A 24,212-nucleotide genomic window follows, 5' to 3' on the forward strand; every position below is an offset into this window, starting at 1 on the left:
AAAACTCCATCTCTACTCCGTCACTTATTGCCTACTCAGAGGCGACCTCTGCCTAACATGCAAAGCCATGTCAAACCCAGATCTGTTGGACATTCTACACTTAAAGTAACCTCTATCCCTCTGAGCTACATGCTCGAGGGACCTAAACCTTGCCACCACAATAAACAGAACATGCTGGAGGGATAGATTCCTGTCCCAGAGACTTCCCATGCTCTGGAACAGACTACCTATCTATGTCAAACAGAGCTCCTCATTAGCACTCTTTAAAAAAAATCTCGACAACTGGATGAGAAATAGGAAATTATCCCCGGGGCTCACTTCTGTGACTCTGCTAGACAGGGGCATAGGAAAATAAATTTCTTGGGTGGCGAAAGCCAGGGAACATTTTTGGCTAGGCTTATATAGGCCCCAGGACCGATAGCATAGTCCTACCTATGAACCTATAAGATGAATATTTTGCCATATTCCAGATTAAATAATGATATTAATTTCTTTATATAAATGATGCTTCACCATATCCTATAGGCTTTTATCAGTTTCGAGAAGTGTCATAATTATTCAGTCATATTGTTGCCAGGAATACCTAATCATATATTTGATAATTTATTGCATTTCAAAAACTGGCATTAATCCTTTCATATTTTCAATATTTCATAATGTTTTATATTATTTGAGTAGTTTCAAGAAGTATCAAAATTGTTCAACAGTTTGGTTTAACTTCACATCACTCCTGTACAAAATTAGCAATAGCATTTTGATATGATTATTACTTCAGCAAATACTATGAATGTATTTTACTCATAGGTGAACATGTTGTCTATGAGCATCTGTCTGGTGAGCTAGGGAGTTGGGAAGGTTAGGAGTACTGATGGAGTTTTCTGTTAGGGAGTGGGGTCAGGATATGAAGGGAATAAGGAGAGGAAAAGCGAAGGGATACTAAAAGGGGGGGTTGTTATATTTATCATCTTGGAGCAGCCTTGTGCTGAAGCATTCCATCACCCCCTCTCACTATGGCTGATGACTTGTGAGGACTGTGTCCTCTAAGCTAGAGACTCTCATTTTTCCCATTCCATTTCCTGGAATAATAGGAGAAAGTGGGAGTGAGTGATCTGGCAACATAGCTTGTATACTGTTATCGTTGTTAGTAAGAGGTTTAAAGTTATGCTGCTAGTTGGTTGGATTTGTGTGCTGGTGCGTGTTTCAATGTGCCTACTGGTATGTATAGTAGCAGCTGAGTGGTGGAATGCACATGTTGAGAACACTTACAATGTTGTTGTTCTGCTAGTTATGGAATGCAGTTATTGTTACAGTATATGAAATTACTTAAATGATAATCACGTACAATTTGGTATGCTATTCTTGTGCTTGTGAAAGGGAGATCATAGACAAAAAATTAGTACATTTTATTTCAGCACATATTTAATATATGCACTTACTTGAGACATATCGCTAATAGTATTGCTAATATCTATAGTGTAATAATCTCCCATTTAAATTGTATGATGGCTGGCCATTATGGCATGCATGAACACTTAAAAGAAACTCTATTTTGTATAGAACATGCATTCACGTAGAACCACAATCTCCATTCAATCATCTCAGTCATGAAACTGTACTTGTCCTTTTCAGCTAAATCCACATTCTCTTCCAGGCATCTTCTTCTCCAGTAAAATCAATTTCATTGAGTCTGACTCCTCCTGTGTACTCTGGTTTGACTTTGAACTCTAGACACACACACATGTACGTGCGCGCGCAAACACACGCACGCGCACGCGCACACACACACACACACACACACACACACACACACACACACACACACACACACACACACACACACGCACACACATATGCACACACACACACACACACACACACACACACACACACACACACACACACACACACACACACACACATGCACACTCACATATATATATGTGTGTGTGTGTGTGTGTGTGTGTGTGTGTGTGTGTGTGTGTGTGTGTGTGTGTGTTCCTGAGTAGTTACTAAGCACATGATTCAGGAGTTCATTGAGAAGACTCACCCAATTTCTCGACTGCTATAAAGCAATGTCTCTTTAAGTTAATTGCTCAAGGCCAAACAGTAGGCAGATGAAGTTACATGATTTAAATCCTATACCACAAGAAGAATTAAATCCTATACCACAAGAAGAATTCCAATAAATCCCATAGCTTTAATCCTTTGTACTTACTTCACTAATCACAGTGACAGTTTATTATGTTTATTTCCATTTCATCAGGATTTTCAGTTATTAGCATACCACAAATCCAAAACAGTGTCAGGGTAGCAGAAAATGTGAGTTTGTACTTCAGCTTTATACTTTTTTATTGCTTCCATAAATCACATGCATTATTTCAGAGTTACCATGGAATAATCATGGGCAACATATGCAGGTCATCCAGCCACTGATGATATACCATGTTACCATTTTGCCATAACTACCAAAGCAATTTCTTCTCCTGTTCATTTCAAACATTCAAACAAAAAAATCTAGCAATATTTTGCAAACTTACATAATCCACCATCTTGGTAGTCACATACTCTTAGGATCACAGGATCATGAAAACAATATGAGGCCAGCAATACAGGGACCATAAAAAGCCTCACCATGTGCTTCTTTAAGTAGAAATACTTAAAAAGCTTGTCCCCTTGTCAAGCACGTAATCATATTCGTGTCACAAACTGAGCAGTACTATGCATGATAGCCCTGGGACAAAACTGAGTCTACCCAGCCAACAATCAGGGCTATCCTTAATGGTAGCCAAGTTCGTTCTTTGCTAAGGATGCAATGGCAACTTTTTCTATAGGCTGTGAATGCATTGAATTAAGAACCTATCACCTGACTTACCTCCAGATTTAGCAAGCACTGCACAGTGTGCAGGACTAGTGCAGGAGCTCCAGCAGACAATATGTCTGCCGTGCGATCCAGGAATCAGTTGTAGGGATGTGTATGAGCGCTCCTGCACTAGTCCTGTACGGACTCAGCTCCTGTATGCGTATTACCCAATTTGTAGGTGAAATCCATGCAAATGAGGTGAATTTGTGATCCAGGAAGTTGGCAGCCGGCCGTGCAGGACTAGTGTAATCTACAGAAATGTACTCGGTTAGTAACCGAGACCATTTCTGCAAACTACAAAACAGAGCCATGACAGCTCCAAATAAAGGGTGGATATTATGTTGAAAGTATGCCAATGGCCAAATATATGGCCAATGGCATGACAAACAGTTGCAAAAAAAAAAAATAGCTTTTATTTTTTTTTAGCTGATTTTGGCTGTTTAAGTGTAGGGCAGTGGCACGCAAACGGAATTGGGCGAAAAATAAAAATAAAATAAATAAATAAAATAAGCATTCTAACCAAAATCACAATTTTGCCATTATACTCAATGGCAGTCAGAAGACAACATGGCCAGTGAATAGTGGTTGCTAAGGGGGGAGGCTGAGTGTGGGACCTGTAACTATACATCAGCAGGCAATCCTATGCAAATGTGGGGAATGATACTGAATCCCATATTTCCCCTCAATGCTAGTCAGCACCCAACAGTGTAAGTGCAGGAATAGCTTGGTGCAAGCCTAGGAGTTAGCTGACATCATGGGGGGTGTCAGGCATACTGTTAGCATATTGGAGCCTTGTAGCTCAGCCAATTAAACAGGCAGCAGACCAGCATAACCCAGAACACTACTAAAAACTATGAAATCACTTTCCTTCTGTTTTTTACCACATACTCTACACCACCGGTGTATACAAGTGGGAATATTTTAACAAACAAAAACAACAAAATGATAGGGGCTGCACAGCTATCAGACATCAACATGTGGAAGAGGCTGACGGTGGTGAGGATGAGAATGCTGTCGACCAAGCCACAGTGAGGAGACGGAGAAGGGTGTACAAACCCAGGGTAACCTACCAGGGGCTACATGAGATGGAGATAGTGGACCACTATAGGGTGGACAGGGACCTCCTACAGCAAATTGTTGAACTGTGCCTGCTACGCCTGACACACAGAACTAACAGAGGGGAAGCCTTCCCAGTGGATACTAAGGTATGTGTAGGCCTGGGAATACTATCCACATGTACCTCTCAAAGGCCAACTGGGGATATCATGGGGATCTCACAGGCATCAGCATCCAGGGTACTCCACCAGTTCCTGGATGCCATGTCAGCACATGCTGGTGAGCACATATATTTCCTCAACACCTGTGAGGTGTTGGCCAGCAATATGCATCTCTTCCACCAAATAGCAGAATACCCTGAGGTAGTGGGTGCTATAGACTGCATGCACATATGCATCAAAGCACCACCCGGTGAGTGGGGTAGGGTCTACATCAACCGCAAGTGCTTCCCCTCCATCAACTGCTAGGTTGTGTGCAATGCCCAGGGCATTATAATGAATGTGTGTGCTGGATGCCCTGGAAGCTATCACAATTCCCACATCTGGCATCTGATGCAGCTGTACCAGAGATTTGCCAGTGGGGACATCCCTTACGGTCACCTAGTGGGGGGTGCTGGTTATGCACTGGTGCTGTGGCTAATGACACCCATCAGAAATGCACACACACCCGAACAAGAACTCCATAATCAGGCACATGCACAGATCAGAATTATAATAGAGCATGTGTTTGGGATGCTCAAGTCGCAGTTCCGGTGCCTGGAAACATCCGGTGGATCCTTGCAGTACTCACCAGCTACATGTACTCAAGTTGTCATCATATGTGCCATGCTACACAATATGATCCTGTGGAAACAGCTGCGGCAGGAACAGCACAGGGTCGGGCCACAAAGCCCCCCACTGATGCCAAGGCCTGCACAGGCACAGAATGACTCGGAGGAGGAACAACCTGAGCCTGCCCCATTAGGCAGATGGAGGCGTGCTCAGTATGTCCTGGCCTTGGCAAAGAGGCAACACAGAGCACATACACTGACAGAGTAGGGACTCAGGGAATGACTTCTCTCTCAGACTCGCACATACAGTAAAAGGGATGCCAAACATGACACTACATGTACTCAACCATGTCTTGGCCGTATACTATGGGCATTCGACATAGGCAGCCCTCCAGCACCATCCTCAATACTGGCACACCCACAAGATAAGTCACTCTCCTTACCAATTGCTGAATGGAGTAGTATGTGTTGTTACTTGTATCTATGGTATGGATGTGAGCATGCAAGGGAATCGGGTGGCTGAATGGGATGCCAGCAGATAATAGACACTTATAATGGCAGTGTGAGATTTGTAACAAATACTGGTGTCACCATAGTAGCCAGTACTACACATGGTGGCAAAGCCCATTGTAGGAAATGTGCCGGGCCACATATGTGTCCGTATGACATACACATGCCTGTCGGGGGGGGGGGGTTCACATTCCCAACAACAGTCCCAGCCAGCAGGACAGGTGTAGATAAACACAAAAAAAGGAAAAAAAAGTCTGTGCTAAGGCCTCTGAATGATGCCTATGGGTAACCTTCCCCCAGGCCTACACAGACAGACTACATCAGGTCAGGCAGTGGGATATTAGTTCTGAAGGGTAGGAAGTCAGAAACTGATATGTAAATCAATCAAACCTAAGACCTGTAGTACTCTGATATGCCACTAGTCAGCATGATAGTTTAGAATACAGAATGAAATGGAGTACCTGACATATAAGTACAGTCATAGAAAATGTGTACAAGTGTCAGGTGTCCCCCAATCCTATGTAGAAATGTAGAAACAGTCAGGTGTGCCCCTTCCCCCAATCCTGTGTAGAAATGTAGAAACAGTCAGGTGTGCTTCCCAATCCTGTGTAGAAATGTAGAAACAGTCATGTGTGCCCCCTCCCCCAATCCTGTGTAGAAACGTAGAAACAGTCCTCCCCCAATCCTGTGTAGAAATGTAGAAACAGTCAGGTGTGCCACCCTCCCAATCCTGTGTAGAAATGTAGAAACAGTCAGGTGTGCCACCCCCCCCCCAATCCTGTGTAGAAATGCAGAAATGGTCCGGTGTGCCCCCTCCCCTAATCCTGTGTAGAAATGTAGAAGCAGTCAGGTGTGCCCCCCCAATCCTGTGTAGAAATGTAGAAACAGTCAGGTGTTCCCCACCCCCAGTCCTATGCAGAAATGTAGTAACAGTCTGGTGTGCCCCCCAATCGTATGTAGAAATGTAGAAACAGTCAGGTGATCCTCACCTCCAATTCTATGGAGAAATGTAGTCACAGTCTGGTGTGTCCCCCCAATCTGATGTAGAAACATTGTAACAGACAGGTGGGCACCCCAATCCTAAGTAGAAATGTGGTAACAGTCAGGTGTGCCCCCCAATCCTATGTAAAAATATTGACACAATCAGGTGTTCCCGACCCCCAATCCTATGTAGAAATGTAGTAACAGTCCAGTGTGCCCCTCCAATCTGATGTAGACATGTTGTTACAGTCAGGTGGGCTCCCCAATCCTAAGTAGAAATGTAGTAACAGTCAGGTGTGCCCCCCCAGTCCTAAGTAGAAATGTAGTAACAGTCAAGTGGGCCCTCCCAATCCTAAGTAGAACTGTAGTAACAGTCAGGTATGCCCCCTAATCCTATTTAGAAATGTAGTAACAGTCTGGTGTGCCCCCCCAGTCTGATGTAGACACATTGTAACAGTCATGCGTGCCCCCCCAATCCTATGTAAAAATTTAGTAACAGTCATCTGTGCCCCCACAATCCAATGTAGACATGTAGTAACATGTATATGTAGGTATAATATCAATGGAGCACAGATGACCTGAGGTGGCCAAGGTAGCAGGATAGATTGTAGCATTTGTACAATATGCAGGTATGCATGCATTAGACTGGTGTGTGTTTCATATTGTGTGATATTATATTGATCATACTGAGTGATCAGTATGTAAGGTTTGACCTGGTGGCCATTGTCCACTTCTGCCGATGAAAGGGCCAAGTCCTCACACCTGCAGTGCCAAAGACGATGCTCCCCAGTATAACACATGTTAGCAGTAAGCCATTGTAAATGTATGGCGGTAATATGTGTCACCATCTGAAAGATGGACATGGCATGACTGTTGGGCTAGATATACAAGCAGTACACAGTAAAAGTACCCCAGACATACAGTATATAATGTGTAACTGTGAAATGGGCACACCCTTGGAATTGTACATAAAGGTATGCATCACATTATCTAGGCTTGTAGTAGGGAATACTGATGTTGTCTGACCAAACACTAGCAGATCACAAAGGTGATAGGACTGATGTATTGGGAAATGGCTGATATCCCTGCGCAAGCCAGCATAACTAGAATGCCCCATGCATATCTGTGAGTCAGATGCAAGTAGTGTCCATAGCACACATGCACCCAGCTCACCCACACATCCCCCACAGGTACCTCTCCGGTCTTATCCCTGCTGTTGGGAATGGGTATAATATGACTCCCACCTGTGTATGGCAATAGTGAAAGAATGCAGCATGCAGTGCAGGTGTCCCTTGCAAGTGTGTCTCTACCTGGAAGCAGCACCCTGCCAGCATCCACACCACCTGATCAATCCTGATAGAAAGTATTGGCATGAACACCAGTACACCTAACCTGTCACCCCAGGGGAATATACTGTAAGGCAATCTGGGACTGTAGAACTGACAGAATGCAATGGCCTGCTACAGCTGGCCTGCATCATCACCAAATGACCTACAGGCCTCTGCCAAAGGCCTACATCTCACCTGTCCTGCCAATGTATGTTATGTCATGGACACCCAAATAACAACATAACACACTCCACATAAGCCATATGCAAGACCATGTGGACAAACCTCAGTAACATGTCCACTGTGTCCCACTGCATGAACTGTGGACCAACACCAAAACACAGCTGTGATGAGGTGATAACTATAGGGAAAGTATCAGAGACTGTATGCATAATGTATGGAAGAGAATATAATAATAGAGGGGGGAGCATGGGCAACATGGGGTGTGCAAAGTCCAACACACAGTCATGTGCACATACTATCCCTGGCTGCAAACACAAAAATGGGTGGCTACAAACCTGCCCATACACCACAATAGGGGTAATATCCTGACTTATGACCCCTGCCTCTGGGTAACCTGTGTAAATCTGTACAGCTGTGAGGTATTGCCACAGCAAGATAAGGCCGTCCTGTCACGTTGATGGATGTACAAGTATGGGATCCTCTGCCATCACTGTACCAAGGTACTGAACTGGATACACAGACCCAGCAGCAAGTGTTTGCAGCACCCCCACCAGAATGGTATAACTTGCAATGAATATGTAAGTGTTTTACCACAATACTGGACAAAGCTGCATTCACCCTGTGTTCCCCATGACATCACTGCGAGCAAAAATGTCCACTTGACAGTACTTGAAGACATAAAATATCACAGTGTATAACAGTACACATGTCTGAATATCCCTGCTAACACCAGTACAATGTAGCAGAAGCAGCACAGACACAATCACCAATAGTGCACACTATCCTTTGCACAGTACGACCCGATATTGCTAACTGATCTACAAATATCCTGCAGAAACAGTTTGCTAGCTGTAGGTGTAGAACACAAAGGTCTGCACTGGAGTACAAACTACCTGGAATGGATCCTCACATTCAATACAGAAGGGCATACTGGGCATACTCCCACCCTTAGAGAAATAAAGGCAATGTCAGACAACAATATACTGAAAGGTCATACTGGGCATGCTCACACGCTTAAACAAATGATAAACAAATGAAGCCCATGTCTGCCAACAGTGAACCATACATATCTGACAGTTGCAGATGTTAGTGCATACACTCCTCAGTATGCACCAGTCATGCTTTGCACACACATTGGATAGGAATACACACATATATCCAAGGACAACACACCAAAAAGTACACATACATAGATGTGTGTAAGAGAGTGACATTGACAAAGATCTTTCCATCATGAGGCCTATCACACCCAGCATCCTGCCAAATGGCTACAACCACATGATGTGTAAATGTCTCTCACTGTAGAAATTAGCCACTGGTACCCCTCAGCATTAAAGACTCTGCGGTGCAAGTAATAGCTGTGCAACATGACTGTACAAGGCAGTAGTCATCTAGCAGTTGTATACACATACCTGCAGAATATAAACCTGCGTGTGCCTGATTGTGGTGTGTCTACCTCTAGACTAATGGGTTATGGCCCATGCACTCACACTGCCATCCCTATAGCCCTACTATGACAAGCCTGCTGATGTCATTCACTTTGAAATATACCTTTGGGAAAAAAGTAGCCCCGTAATCTCAGCAGCGTGTCCTATAACTGCGTAATGCTGTAGTGTGATAAGTTAGGTAGGTAGGAGTTGTAATCCCAGACAGGGCAGCTCTGTGTGTGTGTGTGTGTGTGTGTGTGTGTGTGTGTGTGTGTGTGTGTGTGTGTGTGTGTGTCTGTGCAGGGAGCAATGCTTATTAGGCTAGTCACACTCACTAATTTCAAATACCCTACTTTGCAAGGCTGCTGATGTCATTCAGTTTGAAATACACCTTTGGAAAAGGAGTAGCCCAGTAATCTCTGTGGCGTGTCCTATAACTGCATAATGGTGTAGTGTGATAAACTAGTTAGGTAGGAGTTCTAATCTCAGACATGGCAAGTGTGTGTGTGTGTGTGTGTGTGTGTGTGTGTGTGTGTGTGTGTGTGTGTGTGTCTGTATAAGGAGCAATGCTTTTTAGGCTAATCAAACTCATTACATTTAAAATGCCCTACTTTGGCAAGGCTGATGATGTCATTCAGTTTGAAATACACCTTTGGGAAAGAAATAGCCCAGTAATCTTTGTGGTACATCCTATAATTGCATAGTCTTGTAGTGTGATAAACTAGTTAGGGAGGAGTTCTAATCCCAGACATGGCAACTGTGCGTGGGTGTGTGAGTCTCTGTCTGTGCAGGGAGCAATGCTTTTTAGGCTACTCACACTCTATTCATTTCAAATGCCCTACTTTGACAAGGCTGTTGGTGTTATTCAGCTTGAAATACACCTTTGGGAAAGGAGCAACCAGTAATCTCTGTGGAGCATCCTATAACTGCGTAATGCTGTAGTGTGATAAACTATTTAGGTAGAAGTTCTAATCCCTGACATGGCAACTGTGTGTGTGTGTGTGTGTGTGTGTGTGTGTGTGTGTGTGTGTGTGTGTGTGTGTGTGTGTGTGTGTCTGTGTAGGGAGCAATGCTTTTTAGGCTAGTCACACTCAGCATATTCCAAATGCCCTACTTAGGCAAGCGCTGATGTCATTCAATTTGAAATACACCTTTGGAAAAAGAGTAGCCTGTAATTGCCATGGTGCATCCTATAACAGTGTAATGCTGTAGTGTGATATAGTACTTTGGGTTCAATTCCTAGACATGTTAAGTGTGGATGTTTGTGTTTCTTTGTGTAGGGTGCAATACTTTTGAGGCCATTCACAGTCACTACAACCTTCATTAACCTACTTTGGCAAGCCTGCTGATGTCATTCAGTTTGAAATACACCTTTGTAAAAGGAGTAGCCCAGTAATCTCCATGGCGTGTTATATAACTGCGTAATGGTGTAGCTTGATAAACTAGTTATTTAGGAGTTTTAATCCCAGACATGGCAGCTGTGTGTGTGTGTGTGTGTGTGTGTGTGTGTGTGTGTGTGTGTGTGTGTGTGTGTGTGTGTGTGTGTGCGCGTGTGTGTAAGGAGCAATGCTTTTTAGGCTAGTCACACTCATTACATTTCAAATGTCCTACTTTGGCAAAGCTGCTTATATCATTCAGTTTGAAATACACCTTTGGGAAAGGAGTAGCCCAGTAATCTCTGTGGTGCATTCTATAACTGCATAATCCTGTAGTGTGATAAACTAGTTAGGTAGTAGTTCTAATCCCAGGCATGGCAACTGTGTGTGGGTATGTATGTCTCTGTCTGTATAGGGTGCAATGCTTTTTAGGCTACTCACACTCAATACATTTCAAATGCCCTACTTTGACAAGGCTGTTGATGTCATTCATCTTGAAGTACACCTTTGGGAAAAGGAGCACCCAGTAATCTCTGTGGAGCATCCTATAACTTTGTAATGCTGTAGTGTGATAAACTATTTAGGTAGGGGTTCTAATCCCAGACATGGCAACTGTTTGTGTGTGTGTGTGTGTGTGTGTGTGTGTGTGTGTGTGTGTGTTTGTGTGTGTTTCTCTGTCTGTGTAGGGAGCAATGCTTTTTAGGCTAGTCACACTCAATACATTTCAAATGCACTACTTTGGCAAGCCTGCTGATGTCATTCAATTTGAAATACACCTTTGGGAAAAGATTAGCCCTGTAATCATTGTGGTGTGTCCTATAACAGTGTAATGCTGCAGTGTGATATAGTACTTTGGTAGGGGTTCTATTCCTAGACATGTTAAGTGTGGATGTTTGTGTGTGTGTTTCTTTGTCTGTGTAGGGTGCAATGCTTTTGAGGCCATTCACAGTCACTACAGCCTCCATTGACCTACTTTGGCAAGCCTGCTGATGTAATTCCCAGTGAAATATACCTTTGGGGAAGAGGTACACCAGCAATCTCCATGGCGTGTCCTATAACAGCATAATGCTGTAGTGTGATATAGTAGTTTGGTAGGGGGTTTATTCCCAGACATGGTAAGTGTGGATTTTTGTGTGTGGGCGTTTGTCATTCATATCCTGTGTGGAGGTTGCTGTGAGTGTGTAACAACTGGACTTATTGTGGAGTGGGTTTTGAAAATTCTTAGATGGTGGCACTATTATATGTCACAATGTCCACCTTACAAAGATAACAGATGCAAAATAGCCGAGAGGCTGGAGTGCCAATCCGTACCCCTACATGTGACATCAAGGCCTGGTGAACAAAGATAGCAACCCTTGTATTACCCAGAGAACACTCTCAACCCATGTATCATACACAAACACACTTACCTAGGCAACGACCTCTGTGTTGGTAGTACCCTGCATATTGCTCACAGATAGTAACCATGTTGAGATTGCAGTGGACTACAGAGGGCATGGCACCCTGTCCATCAGTACAATAGGCACATACATGCAGACAGTGCACCTTCACTATGTTCCCCACTGGGTGCCTGCAACACCTGTGGTGCCATCAAATGTGACCCACAAAGGACACACCATGCCTTAAACACATGCCCTGTATTGACAGATGCCACTGACACCAGGGAATACTTTTATCATGCTATCTGTGTAGGTGCAGGGTCAACCTGCTGTCCATTACCAGTTCCCACCACATGAGGCCAGGACTGGCATGTCTGATGATAATCTGTGTACACAACATGGGCCAGACACCCCAGGTACAGTTCCACATGTCACTGTACATGCATGTGGGATGTGTGCACATCCCAGACACCGTCCATGTTATGGACTAAAGAACACATACATGACAAGCACTGCTCAGCAATGGCCACACCCAATAGTTACCCAGGTGACTGGATGATGAATACAATACCCACATGTGTGGGCCAATCCAGACATTACACCCCTAAGTCACACTGCAGATCAATCTCATGTGGCCTGATGGCAAGGTATACCCTTCACCTAGCCTTGTATAGCCTTCTATCACAGCCAACCACTACACACCAGTAAAGCAATGCACCCATGCATGTCAGTAATGGCACCCTGTGTCTGTGTGTGTGGTGTATGATGCTTTCAACCAAATTCACACTCACTACAACTCCCATTGGCATATGGAAAAATGCTGTCTGATGTAAGACACCTTCACATACCCTTTGCCCATATAACATCTAGATAACACTTGTGGTACATGTGTTACCTGTGCATTACTGTATTGTGGCAAACTAACTAGGTAGGAAGTGTATTCCTGACCCTGCCAAGTGTGTAAATGTGTGTGAGTCCCTGAGAGAGTGTGGCTGTGTTGACGCTGACACCTGGTCATGTGGACAGGCTTGTGTACTACACCTACCATATCGCTACCATATGACTGTTGCAAATGTCACTCACCATCACATATATGTTTGGTTGACTCATCAACATGTAAGCTATGTGGTGCATGCACTAACAGCATAGACATGTGATAGCAATACATAGTCAGTCAGGGGTTTGAAACCCTGTACTGTTAGGTATGTCACACAAACATGCTTAGGTTTTACTCTCACACCCCCTCCCTACTTACTTTGTCTCTCACTCCCTCTCTAGTGGATGTGGAGAGCTACACCTGCTTTGCTTAGGCAGCAGCTGATGGCATCTGCATGAATTACAGCCCTCCTCTAGCTGATTGCATGAGCAACAGCTGTGGTAGCATTCCCATAGCCAATTGTATGGAAACACACTCCAGTATCTAGGAACATCATGTTGGTGTTGGGCCTTTTCCTTCACTGTGAGTAAGACTTAGATCTAGATCTAGAGTTTGGCAAACAGCATCACAGATGGATTTGGGATTTACCTCTAACAACATACACTGTGGAAACAGGCCAACACACAGGAAGGGTATGTGCCTGACATGACTACAGAATATAAGTGTTGCTATTCTGCATTTGGAGTAATGTCGGTTTAACAGGGTTTGTGTAGATATGGCTGGTCTACAGGTTTTAATACCTGTCATGACAGTGCTATGGTTTTGAGGAAACACCCATCTCTAGGGTCATCTGCAGACTGGGCAGTGTGTGGAGCCTTTTGTTTCTTGTGTTACTCACAGAACACCTATCTGGGAACTGCAGAAGCATAGTGTGAGGATTGCAGTCAGTACATGGTGACAGCCATGAGAGTTACTGACTTCATATCCCTCATAGGACATGTGTCACAACAAACTCTGATACGACAGTAAATGTATGAGGTTATCACAGCAACATGCCAATATTGGGGCAGTGTTCGTAGCTCCAGCAACAAGTCTGTCAACCTTTGTACATAAGTAATGCAGTAAGAGGTGCATATGCCCACTACACCATTATTTATTGACATCATACTTGATAACAAGCCAGTCAGATATCAGACTGCTAGACATGTTATGTATAGTAGGGTTTGTTTCTGAGGACATAGCTTGGCCATTCTGTGGTTGTGTGTACAGTACTGGGGTGTGTGTACTTAGGGTGATTGTCGACAGTATGTGTATTGTGCATATGTACCTTGGGCTGTGCACAGACTGTGGTAGATGCCATTATTGTTGGTCCTGTTCTATCTGATGTTACATGCTGCTCCAGTGTATGGTACCCTATTAGCTCACATATCTGTAGGGCCAGACACACATGTGTCCCATACCACAGACAGCCATCGGACCACACAGTGCCATGACAAAGTGTATGTAGGGTCAGTGTGTGAGTGGCACATATGAGGATGGTGTTTATCAGACAGTCCATATAGTGTCATATTAAGCATGTGTACCATATGTGGCTGTGGCTGTTTATATTGGTTGTGGGTATACACTTTCACACAGGTGTCTGTTACTCTGTGCTGTGACATGCATGTAAAGCCCACTATAATTGCAGGTACATGTGTATTCCCCCATACAAAATGTAGTCCAGTGCTGTGGTAGTCTGCTTGTAGTTTGCACAGAGTTTTGTGACATGCCTAGCAGCCTAGTGTAATTACCCAGTGTGCTGATATGTCCATTTATTTGCAAGACATACTGCTGCCAGGCCACCATAACTGTTGTGTATTTCTGAAAAAGCAGTGGGATTCTCTACAGATGATGTCACTAACTACTGGGTAGTATGTGGCGATGTGACCCCTGCACCACGTATTATGTGTTAGGACAGACTGGCGTGTGTGCATGTATAAACTGTATGGGCATATGTAGTCTAGTATTTACTTGATATACCCATGTACATGGCTATTAACATCCACGTTGGGAGGCATGGTCCACATGTCTCACATGAAGGGGATATGTGTACACCTCTGGACTGACCACAGAGTGCCAGAATGTCCATGTATATTAGTCATACCTCTGCTGCAGTCCACAGGATCATTACTGTGCCAGCAGTGGTACTCTACTATGATGTCCTTAGGATGTCTGTCAGAAGCCAATGGCGCACATGTTAAAAGCAGATGTGACCTCCCACTCACAATATGTCTGTTAAGACAACCCCTATTACAGTAGCAACAGTCTACATATATACCTGCAATACATACATGACATCCCCTTGCACTAAGAGGTGGGGACAATTGGGGCTGAGGTAGGACTCCACTCCATGTTCTGGACATATGGTGAACATATATGTATATATATTTATCCATATATCTATATAGATATATACACATATACATATCAACATGCATAGATGGATATATACATATATATATATATATATATATATATATATATATATACTATATATATATATATATATATATATATATATATATATATATATATATATATATATATATATATATATATATATTTATATATATATATATATATATATATATATATATATATATATATATATATATATACATGTATATATATATATATATATATATATATATATATATATATATATATATATATATATACACAAAGAGATCTACACATGACCATATATATGATGCACTATACAGATGTGTAGACAGACATATGTATGAATATACATGTGTATGTACATGTAGACATATATCAACATATGTATATGTATATATCCATATTCCTGTCATATGTAAACATCACGGTTGTGTATACCTTCCCAGATGTATCTCACCATATGTATCTGATATGTGTACATTATGACATAACAACATATGTGATGCAACAGTAATATCAATAACAAGTACTATACTATTGTGGAAGTAAAAGCAATTGTTCAATAATAATCAATATGTGTATTGACCGATATAATGGAAAACAACAACTGTCTTCACAGAGGTTATGGCATAGTGGTTAAGTGTTGTGACTATAGTATACAGGGTCATGGGTTCAAAACCTGCAAGAGCTGTTTATTTTGTTGCTGGGTAGAACAAGGGCTGTCGGATACAGAGTGGTTAAGGAAGTTTTGAGCTGCTTTAAGTGGGTTTGTGTGGGTTTGCGTGAAGCTAAGCAGTGCTAAGCTATCGTTAAACATATCAGCGCTTACACAGTGCGGGCTTTGCTTACCAGTTCGCAAATCTGCTTAGCTGTTATATTGGAGCAGTGTTGACACTTGCAAACCATGGCTTAGCCCTGGTAACCAGTTATCACCACACAGTCTGATAACATAGCAGGGTAATGACATCTGTAATAAGCGTATGTAAGGCCATGTACAATACATACGTTTATGTGCTGTCATTACAGTAGCAAGGGGTGTGAATGTCATGTCTGGGACACACAAGTATATGAGGCCTGTACAGCACTGTTATCCATTTGAATGTGTTACATACAGGGGTAGTAACCCAGGGTACGTGATGACACACTGGCATGTAATGTATCATGGCAGTACTACTGTTGATAGTGCTTTCCCAGGCAAGAGTAGAGTGCTAAATGTAGTACTGACAACAAGCATACCTGCAGGCATAGCTGGACTCTGTGGCCTCCTTGTTGTGTTCCTGGTGTGTGAGGTGTGCCACAGTATATATCCCCTACTGGATAATGGTCCAAAATGTGGAATGTAACTGTAGACTACCATCTCTGTACAGCACTTACTAAGCTGGGCATTAATCCCTACGTCACTTGATTGGTTGAAAACTGGATTTCTGACAGAATCCACACTGTAAAAGTAGCTGATTCCAAATCCAGTTGCAGACAAGTGACAAGTGGAGTACCTCAGGGTTCAGTCCTGGGACCGCTCTTGTTTGGCATTTACTTCTCTGAAGAACAGGCCAACACTAAGGGACTCTGGCTAACAAAGTTCACAGATTACTGCAAACTGGGAGCCATTATTAAATCCCCAAATGATGTGGATATTCTACAAATGGCCTTACAGAAACAGATGCTTGGTGTCAGAGCCATGGGCTCAAGCTCAATGAAAAGAAATGTATAGTTATCCCCTTTGGGAAAAAGACATGTACCCATGAATTACGACATAGGTGGCAGTACACCAAACACCGAAAGTGTGATAAGAGACTTAGGGACACAGGTGGACAGTGGTCTCACCTTCGATAACCACATTGCCACAACAGTCAGAAAATCCTTCTATGTGGCACACCTTGTCATTAAGGGCTTTTCATCAAGAAAAAAGGAGGTCATTGTCCCACTGTACTCATCCCTCATTAGACCCATTATAGAATACAGTGCCCCATTTGCTATGTACCTCTCAAGACATCTGCAACAACTGGAAAGGCCGAAGAAATACCTCACTAAAAGAATCACAGGCCTAAAGCAGATGCCCTATGCTGACCATCTAAAACAACTCCACCTGTACTCTGTCGCATATCATCTACTCAGAGGCGATCTCTGCTTAACATACAAGGCCATGTCAAACACAGAGCTGTTGGACATGCTACACTTAAAGAAATTCCAATCCCTCAGAGACACACACTCCAGGGATCTAAACCTTATCATCAAAATGAACAAAACATGCTGGAGGGATAAGTTCATGACCCAGAGACTCCCCAGACTCTGGAATAGACTGCCCATACATGTCAAGCAAAGCACCTCTTTGGCCCTCTTCAAAAGGAACCTTGATGATTGGATGGTAGACAGGAAATTCACCCCAGGGATCATGTCAGTCACCCTGCTAGACAGGGGTCCAGGGAAGTAAATACTGTGGGAAGAAATAGCCAGGGAATTGTTATGGCTAGGCTTGTATAGGCCCTAGGGCGATAGCCTAGTATCAACCTATGAACCTATGAACATGTTAGTGAGGGCTTCCAACATGTAGTTATTGCATACATATTGTTGTCAAACGTCTATCTGTCAACACATTCATCCTACTGCATAGCTACTTGCCAAGCTGATGACTGTCAGTCCCTGCACAGATGAGCAGATGGCAGGTATCCAGCTGGGATATGTACAGACAACCTATGCTTGTTTGTAACTGACATGTCTGCCCAGCTGTGTAATAACTGGCACATATGAGAGATAACACAATGTTTGCTCCACATGCCATGAGTACCTCCACTACACTACCACAGTCAACAAAACATGCTTGGGTACAGGTCTCCATCACAGACACTAACCATGTGTTGTAATACATGTTGCATACATGTAAACTGGATTACCTCAGTGGCCATGTGAAGGAGGCACCCAGATTATTGGCTGATGCATGTCACTCTTACCCTGAGGGTCACTACAGTGGTGTCTGTTGATAGATTGACTGCTGGCACATGGCAGGTGGCAGGATACCACTGTACACACATCCCCTACACAACCCATCTCTCCATGGACAATAGCCATGTACACAGCTATGACCACCTGCAGTGATGCACCCCAGTACTGACTTATGTGTTCATGTGCATTACTGAGGATAGCAGTGTCTGTGTGTTAGTACATTTGTACTTGGGAATTCCATGATGGCCTTCACAACCACCGCAACACCCATTTCCATAGTCAGTTGTGGCTGGTGCTGTATCGGACATTAAATGTACCCTGTTATGCTCCTCTCCCTACCAGCTACATGAATCTTGCAGTACCAGCACAGCAGTCTTATACAAATGGGTCGATAGGCATGGGGTACCCATTGAGTTCTGGCAAGTGTGTGCATGTGTGCATGTCTGTATATCTGTAGGGTACAGCATTACGAGGCCACATACTCCTATTACAATACCCATTGCCACACAGTAGTACAGATAGTATTGTTGTTGCCCATAGGTGAGGCATGACAACGCAACACCCTACTATGCCTGTGGCATGTGTATTAGATGCATATCCCTGTAGTACCAGTGTTGGGATATACAATGGGTTGCATTGCAGTGATGGGCAATGTGTGATGGTAGGTATGTCAGAGTGTCATCATGGTTTCCAGGGAGTGCAATATCCACTGGGGGATTTGGGTGCTGTGTACACTGTCATTGCACCATGGTACACCCGGTACATGTCCCATGTACCACTTTATGGCGACCACTGTCACCATCAACCATACAGGTAACTAATGCCACAATCCATCCCATTTATGCTTGTGCTGTGTGCAGCCTACCTGTAACACATTGGACACACGGACAAGTTAGTTAGCAGTAATAGGCCCAGGTCTCTCAGATGTGTGTCTGCCTGTTATATGTCTGTTAATGTGTATATAATGGTACGTCACACTATCTATTGTCCATATACAACCATTACATCCCCATTAGCTTACTGTACATGTCTAGGGGTGTTCTGCATGGAACATGTAACCTGGAACACACCTCAACCTAAACGCTGTGTGGTGCATGCAATTAAAGTCACACAGTTCAGTAGCACTACATACCTTGGTAGTGATCTAGTCCCAGTGTTGCCAAGAAAGAGTGTGCGTGTATGTGGATGGATCTACATCAGGTTGCAGATTATACACATCCCAGCGGGTCACCTGTCCATGTGGCACAGGCAATAACTGTCATACAACCTGTGACATGTATTCAACTGTACCCCGGATATGTCACAGGTATGGTGTCACCACAGTGCCATACCCTTTTTGGAATATGATTGCAGACCATCCTCCTGCTGATACATGTACACCTACAACACAAATGGATAACATTATGGAGACCACAATCAACCAGTGTTACTAACAGCTATAATACATCATTGCTGGACAGCTACACTACCTGACATGTATGCATTAAACATTACTCCTGACAACATGTTGCACTGCAGTACTTTGGTACACTGTAGTACAGCACCGTGTGCATCAGAACCATATTAGCCTGTCCCTGCATCAATGTTATGGATGACAGGGATGTGGCATAGGTATCATCATATGCACAGGGTGTGTTGTTGGTTTGCCAGAGGCCGAGGGTGGGCCATACATTTGACACCATGGGTGTGGGTGAGGAGTGTAATGATTTAAAATGGGCATGGTGATGTGGTGTGTGTAGGTATGGGGTTGCCCTAGGTGTGTTTGTATAGTGTGCGGATATGCATGCACACAGTTCTACGATGGGGCTGCCTTATACAGGTGTTTATGGACAGCTGCAGACCATACCTGCCACAGTGTGCAGTTCATCACCTCCAGCCATGGACATGTGATCTGTGCCTGCCAGGGGGTCCATGGGCATGTTCAGGTACAGGCCTTGATGTGCTACTTTCCCCTTATGATGACAGATGTCAGCTGGAACCAGGTCCCTCCTGGGACTGGCCAGGACCACATACTCATGGCCTGCTGTGGTGTGGTGTGGACAGCACACCCCCTGCAGTGCTGGGGCTGGTACTGCCACTACAGGAGCGCCTTGGTTTCCTAGCATGTCCACATTGACTGCCAGCTGTTGGTGTTGATGGTCTACATCCATGTGGCCATCGCCACACTCTCCCATGTTCATGCACGGTCAAACAATGGTCGATAAGACCCATCATCTCACCAAACTGTCTATCCTTGACCTGGGTATAAGCACGGAGGGCACCAGACAGTTCATGGAAGTTGTCGCTTGCAGATGTGAGAGCAGCCATCTGCAGACTCAGGCCCTGTCTGGTGTAAAGTTCCATATGTGTTTGCGCGGCCATGACAGCCTGAAACATGTGCCTGGTGGTACCAGTTGTGGCGTGTCTGCCAGGGGCATGATGACCAGCGGCCCTACCACGAGCACCCTGGGACATCTGCCTATGTGGTGCCCTGCCAGACATCTGGCTATGTCTGCTGTGACCAGACACAGTAGGCATGGATATGACACTCTCCTGTGCACTGCCATCAACCGCCAGCTGTCCCTCCGCTATGGCCACTGGTGATGGGGTATGTATAGGCACTGAAACTGTGTGCGGGGTTGGAGTGGCTAAGAGGGGAATATCAAATGATGGCTCTGTTTTGGCCCCTGACAACCCAACCTGTCCCTCAACAGTACTATCATCATCTTCAGTGTCTGTATGGACACCAACATCAGATTGCATGCAGGAGGGACCCTGAACCACCTTGCCACCTGTGGGGAAAAACAAAAAACTCAATTTAAGACCTGTACAGCATTGCATAACAGTACACACATGCACACACACACACACACACACACACACACACACACACACACACACACACACACACACACACACACACACACACACAGACACACACACACACATCACCTTAATACCTACCTTTCTATGACTTTACAGACAGTCCCATGTTTATTCCCATATGTTCCCCATCCTGCATCACACTTGGTAACATACACTCATTAATACCACTCATTAATGTATTATTTCTGTAAATGCCTAGACAAGTGATCACAACACAAGATCTGTTACTTCATTACCTCCTTGACCTGAGTGGAGTGGTTTTACATGGCCTCACTGCTGTCATTCAGTGTTCACCTGTGTATGTCTGGACATTGTGAGCATGGCCCCTATATATGAGGGCTTACTATGTTCACACCATAATTTCACACACTGGTGTGTGATGTGTAATTATTGTTCAGTACATGCCAGCTATGCTGCTCAATCAACCTTGTAATGTGACAACTGTAATATATGGATACACTCCCTGATGTTGTCTAGTAATTTCCAATGGATCTGTAGTGATGTATACGTGGGTTGTCAGTTACCTTTCTGCTGAATGCGATATTAAGGGTATACATGGTGTCTACATTCCCTCCCGATGCATGTTCCATGCTACAAACCTTATTATACTATCAGCTGTCCTGTGATTACATATCCGACAAATATTCCTGCTGTGTCATGTGCCAGACCATGTCTATGTACTGTACGATCCCAAAGGGAAGTACTGCTGTATGAGTAATCCCACAATCACACATGTGCATACATGGACACCCACATAAACAAACACACATGCACACACACATCCTTCATGCATCAACCTCCCTCCACTTCACCAGAGTGCCCCTACAGACAAAATAACCACCCACCGACACACACACACACACACACACACACACACACACACACACACACACACACACACACACAAACACACACACACACACACATACAGGTGAGGTTGCACAAAGATAGTACACACAGTCCTCCTGTTACCCATCTGTCAACATGCATAACATATGGTACATAACAGCATTCAGTGCAGCTATAGTCAATCCATGCTAGCAACAGTATACATGTATGTGATGCATGTGTTAGTAGGTGATGCCCCTTCCCCTGGATACCACTGCACCCATGTACACAGTATTGCTGTGCACCTGTTCTGTACCCTGCCATGTACTGTGCACCAAACCTCACAGGTGTACAGACCATTGCTGGATGTGTAGTATTGTGTCAGTTATGTCAGCTCTAATGCTCACAGCCCCTATGTTTTTCAACAACACATACCTGGGATGATATGTGGACAGATGTCATTTGTGAATGCCTGATGTCTGGTTTACAGGTCTCAACATCAGCGGATCATGTATGATCAATCCAATACCATTACACTGACAACCGTTAAACCATACCATGGCTATGGGGAGTGTACACACCCTTATTCATATGACGCACCCTTCCTTGATCTGCCATGGGATCACATCACTGCATATATTAACATTACATAAGCCCGATATGTGACATATGTCCTGTACATTCACATGCAGTGTCTACAGAATTTGTTAGGTGTGCAAATGCTGACCACGATGCATACAGTCCGTGTCTGCATATGTGTGCACACCCTTATCATGATGGTTTGTTGCACCTATTGTTATGTGTACTACAACAGTCACAATCATGGGGCATCTGCATTTGCCAGTGTATGGTCAGTCTGCCCTACACATGTCCCCCAAATCTGCATGATTGCAAGGTCAACTCATGTGCACATCCCTTGGTGTTCACACACTGCCGTCACTATTGCTGTGGGGGTAGGGTTACATCTGCCACAGTTCCTCAACCTGACTGTATCAGATAAAGCCAATCTTAGCATCCTTAGGATCCCTGCTGCAGTGCACTGGTGTGTCATGCTGACACCCCCTCCCCACCTTCAGTTTTTTAGCAGATGCTTGACAAGTAAGGCCTACACAAGTGTGTCAGTTTGCAGTGTCTCATACACTGAACAACACGTGTTACAGCCTAGTCCCTGCTAATAATGTGGACCACAGTAATACGTTATGCCATAGTGTACATCTGTACATCTTATGCTATTGTAATACTGGTATATACACTGTTGTTGCACTGTATACAGGTGATGTTTCATGCATGTCCCTACTGTAGGCCATGTGTCCCACAATTATGTTAATCCCTGTGGACACATTTTGCAATGACAGGATGTTAGCTATCTTGCAAGTGTCTGACATACCCTTCCAATTCCCCATCATGGTCATCACTGTGATGTAGTGTATTAACTTAAACAATACATGAACATGTAAAGCATGCATCCTGGGTAGGTGTGTTAGATGTCTGCATGGAATATACCATAGCCATTACATGCCCGGTGTATTGGCAAGCATCAACATAAATCATACTCACCAGCTACAGGCTGCTGCCTTAGTGGTATACCAGAGGGACCTACATAAGAGTGTGAGAGATGCAAAGTCAGTGGCCACACCTGTGGCATTGCTACAGGGTGGGTGCAGCATTACAGTACATCAACAGTACATGTCCACAATACTACCATGTGTGCACATCTGTTTATTACTATTATGCAGCAACAAACTATATATATATATATATATATATATATATATATATATATATATATATATATATATATATATATATATCATGTCAGATATGCTTGATTTACCTGTACAGATGCAGATGTATATGCAACAGTGGTCTACTGATGTGCCCTGAGGCCTTACCTGCATTCTCCTCAGCCGGTGTGTGGGTAGCACCCACCTCTACAATGGTGTCTGGCAGTTCTTGACTGTGCAGACAGGCAGGAGCCACGAGGTTGGTGAGAAGCTCCTTAACACATGTCAGGGGGTGATGGATGGCATGCCCCCCTTGTTGTGAGGTGATCCACTTGGACTGCAGCAGCACACCAACGAGCATTGCAAAGCAGGTCAGAACAATGCTGCTGGACCTGCTCATAACTGCAGTTATGCAGGTCCGACATCATTGACCCTGTTGACTAGGTTGTTTCACAGGGCGGTCCACTCCTGCTGCTCATGGGTGGCCCGGCCAAACAGGACAGGGTAGTGCTGGATGAGATAGTTCAGCACTATGTCATTTTCAGCTGCTGAATAAGCAGGGAGACATCCATGTGACAATTTGCCTGAAAGACATAAAGATGGAAGCAAGTCTGAACAATGCATACAGCAAGGTTACCATAGTTCTTAATACACATCTCTGTCACCC

Source organism: Protopterus annectens, chromosome 5.part1 (assembly GCF_019279795.1).
Source record: "Protopterus annectens isolate FY-2018-M chromosome 5.part1, PAN1.0, whole genome shotgun sequence".
Taxonomy (NCBI): Eukaryota; Metazoa; Chordata; order Ceratodontiformes; family Protopteridae; genus Protopterus; species Protopterus annectens.